A 7,841-nucleotide genomic window follows, 5' to 3' on the forward strand; every position below is an offset into this window, starting at 1 on the left:
TATCAGATTTGGGATTTAAACCAAATGAAGCTATGAGTTTGTATTGTGACAATACTTCGGCTATTGCAATTGCTCATAATCTTGTTCAACATGATTAAACAAAGCATGTGGAGACTGATAGACATTTCATCAAAGAGAAGATTGAAGCTGGAATAATTTCCTTTCCTTTTATAAGATCAGAGTTACAATTGGCTGATGTTCTCACCAAAGGAGTGTCAAGAAGATTGTTTGATGAGTCTCTATTCAAGTTGGGAATGTGTGATATCCATGCACCAACTTGAGCGAGGGTGTTAAGATATGATAAATATTCTATTAAAGGATATTAGGCAATCAAATATTGTGTTAGTTATAATTTACATATTATTTTAATTTGTGCAGATTTGTGCACCTGTCATTCCTTTAATACATGAAGAATTATAGTATCCTTATATGTATATATATGATACTCTACTTTTTGAAATAATACATCAGAATTATTCTTTAAATCGAGTCTCATCGTACTCTAGCTCCTCCACCTCACAAAATTGCCCCATGATAGGTAGGTGGAACAGATTGTGAACGTCATCTAATGTGACGCTTATCTCGCCTACCGGAAGGTGGAAAGTATTTGTCTTTAGGTGTCATCGCTCTGCAAGTGAAACGATCAATCCATGATCAGCATACTCGTAGGATAGGTTGACTAAGGAAGTCAAACCTGACATGGATATATATGGCTCGATAGCCTCATGATACATTCCAAAATTTTTTAATTTTTTACCATGGGTCCTCAATTGAATCTCCCCTCGATCCTACATAAAAACACTTATATAACAAAAATAAATAAGCAATTAATCAACAATTAACATTTAGGTTGATTGCCAACCTGGCCTTGCGATATGGCATATGCAACATGTTGGGAATAGTTTGTAAGCAAGGAGGTGTCATGTGGACCTCCTGGAAATCCATCATCTTCAACTTCATCTCCCTCTTCATCTTCATCTTCATCTTCTTCCTCACTATAGTCATCTTGCTCTTGAACGTCCTCATGCTGAACATAGTCCTCCTCACGATGTCCCTGTTGTATAGACTCCTCCTGATCCTCATAATGATACTCATCAATGACATCCGTGCGATTTTCCTCTACGTATCTTCTACGAGTAGAAGCCGTAGGTCGTCACCTTTCATCATGTGATGAAGATGATGGCTGACCACGAGACGATGAAGCCTCTCCATGGTAAGATGATGTGCCTCTAGTTCTTACCATTTCTATTAACCAATTATATTATCAATATTCTATAAAACAAAATGAAAATGAAAAAAAAATAAAATAACTAACAAAATCTATTAACAAATATTGAAACAAATAAGAAATAAAAAAATTTAAAATTAATAATATATTAAAAAAAATAAAAACACAAAAGTATTACTTATTATAATACTTAAATAAATACAAATAAAAAATATAATATTTAACAAAATCAAATTTACGTGTATAGGGATAATAATAATTATTTAATTAATAAATAATTTAAAAAAATTTCTAAATTCATAAACAAAAATAAAAAAATTAACTAAAATTATATACATAACAAATAATATAAACAAATATTTAAGAAACAAATAAACAAATTTACGAAAATATAGTTTATGATAATAAAAATTATTTAATTCAATAAACTAATTAATACTTAATCTAAATTCATAATTAATAATTAATCTAAATTACATTAACAATAAATAATATATAAAATTTTATAAACTTAAAAAAATTAACAAACAACCTAAAATTAAAAAAACAACAATTTTGAACGAAAAAAAAAATACTAACTGCACTGTGATCTGCGTTTTCAACAAACCGTAGTCTTAACTGCGTTGCCCCCAACCGCACTGCGGCAGGCGTTAACCGCAAACCCATTTGCGGTTCGACAACGCACCCCCCAAAATCCATCCGCATTTCGTACTACGGCAGAGGTTAACCGCAATGCCATTTGCGGTTCGATATGCGGCACCCCCAAAACCCTCCCTCCGATCCCATTCTCACAGTTTAATACACAAAACAGTTCATACAGCTCATATTCAGAGGAAAAAAATGCAACAACCGCAGATCAAGCAAGGAGAACATGATTCTTATCAACAAACAGAGAACATGATTCTCAAACCCACAACATCAATCAGATAACCAGATATACGAAAGGAAAAATACTAACCTGGACGCCAAAAACTTGAAACACGAGAAGAAGTGATACCCAGCTACACACGAATGCCAAACACGCTGCTGCACTTCAAAAGCTTGGTCTTGGAGCGGATGAGAGCAAGAAGGTAAAGGTAGAATGAAGAAAGGGGGTGTAGGGTACTTTGGGTGTGAGTTACGGCAGAGTCACAGCTAACTTTTTATAAAAACGATGAATAGGCTGAGGTTTATAGGGGTTAGGGGTACAATAGGAATTAAATTAAAATTGGGAGGTGCAGGACGAGATGATGGAGGTGCAGGGAGGAACACTTATCTTGAAATCATGGTAAAATATGTCATTATCAGTGTGCAATGTCAGTGTGCTTTGTGTGCCTTGAGGGCATTTTTACAGGAATAGTAGTGGTGCAGCTGTGCACATCAAGAGAGCTAATTTGACACCTTTAGGATAGTATTGGATAGCATTCTCTCATGCTAACATCCAACCTTGATCTCATGTCTCGGACATCACTATTGTCAGGGCCATGTTCTTATATTGTGTGCTCAGAGGTTTGAACGTGTGATAATGGTTTGAAACACCGTTATTTGCTATGTGATTTTGATACTAAAAGCACCATTTTTCACTTAGAAACTTGCTTGGACTCGTGTGTTTTCAATAAATTATGTGAATAAATTCCCCTTGTTTTGACAGAAAATGAAGCAATACTGGAAGAAGAAGTGAAAAGCCAAGAAAATGGAGCTCAAAAGGGGTCGAAAAGACACCAAGAAGGGAGAAAACCTGAAGCCCAAGCGTCAGGAAAAAAAAAAAAAACGAATCCAAGATCAATGCTGGTCGCTCGGGCAACGGCCCCAATGCCCGGGCGACGGACGCCCGAAGCCTAGGCATCTATAACTGGCACCCAAGCCTCACATGAACCTCAATTCACGATTGGGCGAGCTCCCTATGACGCTTGAGCATGATTTCATGTGGATCGGGCCCTGATTCTTCTTTGATTTGATTCTTTTGGACCGGGCCACACTATGGACGCGTCTGACACTATTTAAAGGACCTTGGGGCTCTAGGTTTTACATCCCTGGCAGAGAAGAGCATAGCAATACACTCCTAGTCAATTCTTAATCTTTTCATTCTTTCTTTCGTCCATTATTTGTAGGTTCCACCATGTCTATGGAGAACTAATTTCTATTTGTTGTTGGGGAATGATGTAACCTTGTAAACTCTCATGTATTTGAATTAATTCTTAATTCCATATGCTTTATTTCATTATTTGTTAGAGTAATTCATCTACTTTATTCTTGCTTATACAATAGCATCATCTGTGAGTTGCATGTGTGTCGGGAGGTTCCTTACGATTCAGGTCCTTGTTAAATTACTCCTAAGGGTTATATTGCTCAGGGATGAGGGTATGAGTCTTAGTTGTCTTAACCTCTTGATCTTCACATCTTTTTACCAGGAGTATTAGGAATTATATGAACTAGTAATTTGGGACATGCTTATCTACTGAGGGATCGAGTTTAAGTGTTTTAGTGAGGGACGTTGGCATTAATTAATAAAGAAGTGTTCTTATATACATGAGAGGGAACATGGTGAAGTATAACCCCCAACAACATACTCATCTCATATAAATCAACCTTCGTTGATCTCTGTGCTCTTTTACCACTGATCAAATTTATTTTGTTTTATTTTATTCCTTTTGCAATACAATCCATGATCTCTTTTATTTTAAGTCTTAATTAATCTAGTTGTCACGCAACTGTTCAGCACCGAGAGTCCTCTGGGATACGATACTTGGTCTTCCCATTTTATATTACTTGTGTGACTTGGTACACTTGCCGATTTGCCCCAACAAGTTTTTGGAGCCGCTGTCGGGGACTCACGGTTTAAGCTATTCTATTTGTATGATTCTTGATTAATTTTGACTTTATATTTTATTTTTATTTTCATTTTTATTTTTTCAATCCCCAATTTCCATTTTTATTCTTTTTTTTTTAAAAAAAAACTAACAATCTCTGAATTATTTTTTATTATTAACAATCTCTAAAATTTCTGTGCAGGTCTCACAATATGCTCTAACAAGATGCAATTTTTCCAAGATAATTTCAACTACTGGTGGGAACCTTACTCAAGCATAAATCAAAATCAATGTGGGCAAGCTGAAGGACTATTCACTAGTCCACCACAAGCTGACAGCACTACAAAGCTTAAAGAGACTCTCCAACAGTTCCTAAAGGACTCTATCTCATTTTGGAAAAACATTCAGGCCTCATCACAAAATATAGAGGCTCATTGCAAGGTCCTAAGTTAGATGCTGAATGAGATCACAAACAACAAGAGGCCTCAAAAGGAATGGAAAGATGCTGTCATTGAAAGTGACAAAGTTCTAGATGAGGAAAGAGAAAAAGAAGAAAAGAGAGAGGATGACAGAAAGGTAGAGAGAAAAGAAGAAGAGAGTTTGAGCGATGAGGAGCAAGAAGAAGAAGAGAAAGAGAAAAAGATAAACGTAGAGAGAGAAGAAGAAGAAGAAAGTTTGAGTGAGAAAGAGAAAGAGGTAAAAAAGGAAGAAGTTGAGAGAGAAGAGAAAAACATTGAGAAAAGTCCTTTGTGCTCTAAGGAATATCCCAAAGAGAAAAAGAGTGAGGGGAAGGATGAAAGCAAAAAGAAAGAATCATATGAAAAACCCCTTCTTCACCCAAAGAAGGATCATAGGAAGAAAAAGGGAAAATAGTTTGAGCGTTTCATGAAAATCTTCAAGAAATTGGAGATTAAAGTTCCTATGATTAGGACACTACAACATGTTCCTATGTATATTAAATTCCTAAAAAAATTCAAAAAACAAAAGAAAAAAATATCTTGAACCCAATCTCTGAATGTTTTTATTTTTTTTTATTTTATTTGCTTTGATTTGATTTAATTTGATTTGATTTTATTTTATTTTATTTTATTTGATTTGATTTGATTTGATTTTATTTTATTTTGTTTTATTTTAATTTTTTATTTTATTTTTTGTTATTATTTGTGTGGTTTGGCTTTGATTTTGTTTTTGTGTGTTTGAGTTTTTTTTTAGGTTACGCGCTGCTTCTAATGGCAATACTGATAGCGTCTACTGATGGATGCTGATGAAGAAGAGAAAGATTAACATCTACTGAAGGATGTTGATGAGAAAGATTCGCATCTACTGATGGATGTTGGAAGATTTTGAGAGAGCATCTACTGATGGATGCTGCTATGGAAGAGAATGGTGACTAGACGTCTATTGATGGATGTTAGGTGATTAGGCATCTACTGATGGATACCAATGAAGATGAAAAAGATTGGTGTCTACTGAGGGATACCAATGAAGACAAGAAAAATTAGCATCTACTGATGGATGCTATGTGATTAGACATCTACTAATGGATGTTACTAACAACATCTATTGATGGATGCTATGATGATGAACTTATTGGGTCAAGCTAGTGACGTTAAAGAAGCGCTTGCTGGGAGGCAACCCAGTGCTCTGAACTTTTTAATTTTTAATTTTCAATTTTTGTTTTTGTTTTTGTTTTATTTTATTTTAATTCTACTATGCTTTGCTTGAATGAACTGAACTTCTTTGATTCAACTATGCTCTATTTTGTGCGATAAGCAGTTTTTTTGAAAATTCTAGTGTTTGATTGAAGTTTAGATGAAGCATGATGGTAAATTTGTGAGACAGGTACTTGAAATAAAGTTTGATTAAAATACTGAGCAGGTTGTTTTTCTGAATTTGAGAACTTGTGAGTTTACCTGTGTGAGTTTTGAGCTTCATAGTTGCTTTTAAATAATTATTGTCACTTTGGAAGCATGAATCGTTTTGCCCAAATTTTCTATGATTGAACTACTTGCCTGCAGGTTCCACATGATCAAGGCCATCTTTTGTTATCCCTTATTCTTTTGGCCTTCAAAGAATGTTTGCCCACTGAAAAGAGAACAATTTGTTCTAACCTTTGAACCTTGAGCTTGATATATGTCTTGAAATACCTTTTTGAAAAATCTTTACCTTGAGTTAAGTGAGAACATTTGATGAGGTACTGATAAAGGTTCAAGTTTGGGGTTACCAGGAAACAACTCACCTCTCTAGGCAGTGAGCAAACAAAAGAAAAAATAAGAAAAAGGCAAAAAGAAAAGAAAAGTGAGAAAAAGAAAAATTCAAAAAGAAAAAGAAAAAGTTCACTGCAAGGGAAGGCTGGGAAAAAGAAAAGAGATGAATTCATAAATGTCTCTCTTAACTCAAGGAACTTTGCTGACTAGAAAAACCAATTTCCTTCTTAGCCCCGCCAAGTTACAAGCCATGAAAAGTCCTTGTAATGATTACCTGCTTGTGAGTATGTTTGATTGTGGTTAAATAAAAGGCAAAATTAATTTCTGTGACATTGTGATAACAGAGAGAAACACCACACCATACACCTGTGAGTTAAGTGAGACACTTTTGAATGCTTGAGAGATATATTTCTGAGTACTTGAGTGAAACACTTTCCCTGGTGAGGAATAGTTCTCTGAATTTCTGATTGCATCTATACTTGGTTGATTAATCACTCTTAAGAATAGCACCTGTTGAAACTGCATCACACTCAGCATGACTGAATTGAAGCATATGCATATCTTGACTGAAATCTTATGTTGAAATTGATAGAAGTGATTCCTTGTCTTGGAAAAAGTTTTTGAAAAAGGTTGAGTCATTGTAGTGATTGTTCTGAAAAGTTAAGTTGCATTTTGTTTGCTTGAGGACAAACAAAGTTCTAAGTTTGGGGTTCTAATAACGGTTTGAAACACCATTATTTGCTATGTGATTTTGATACTAAAAGCACCCTTTTTCACTTAGAAACTTGCTTGGACTCGTGTGTTTTCAATAAATTGTGTGAATAAGAGAGTTGAGGTTGATTTTAACAGTTTTCTAACAAATTCCCCTTGTTTTGACAGAAAATGAAGCAATACTGGAAGAAGAAGTGAAAAGCCAAGAAAATGGAGCTCAAAAGGGGTCAAAAAGGCACCAAGAAGGGAGAAAACCCGAAGCCCAGGCGATAGGAACGAAAAACAGTGCATCCAAGATCAACGCTGGTCGCCCGGGCGACGGCCCCGACGCTCGAACGACAGACACCCCGAAGCCTAGGCGTCCAAAACTGGCGCCCAAGCCTCACATGAACCTCAATTCACGCTTGGCCAAGCTCCCTACGACACTTGAGCGTGATTTCACGTGGATCGGGCCCATATTCTTCTCTGATTTGATTCTTTTTGAATGGGTCGCACTGTGGACGCGTCTAACACTATTTAAAGGACCTTGGGGCTCTAGGTTTTGCATCCCTAGCAGATAAGAGCATAGCAATACACTCCTATCCAATTCTTAGTCCTTTCATTCTTTCTTTCGTCCATTATTCATAGGTTCCACCATGTCTAAGGGGAACTAATTTCTATTTGTTGTTGGGGAATGATGTAACCTTGTAAACTCTCATGTATTTGAATTGATTCTTAATTTTATATGCTTTATTTCATTATTTGTTAGAGTAATTCATCTGTTTTATTTTTGCTTATACAATAGCATTATCTGTGAGTTGCATGAGTGTCGGGAGGTTCCTTACAATTCAGGTCCTTGTTAAATTACTCCTAAGGGTTATATTGCTCAGGGATGAGGGCATGAGTCTTAGTCGTCTTAACCTCTTG

This window comes from Vigna radiata, unplaced genomic scaffold (assembly GCF_000741045.1).
Source record: "Vigna radiata var. radiata cultivar VC1973A unplaced genomic scaffold, Vradiata_ver6 scaffold_43, whole genome shotgun sequence".
Classification (NCBI taxonomy): domain Eukaryota; kingdom Viridiplantae; phylum Streptophyta; class Magnoliopsida; order Fabales; family Fabaceae; genus Vigna; species Vigna radiata.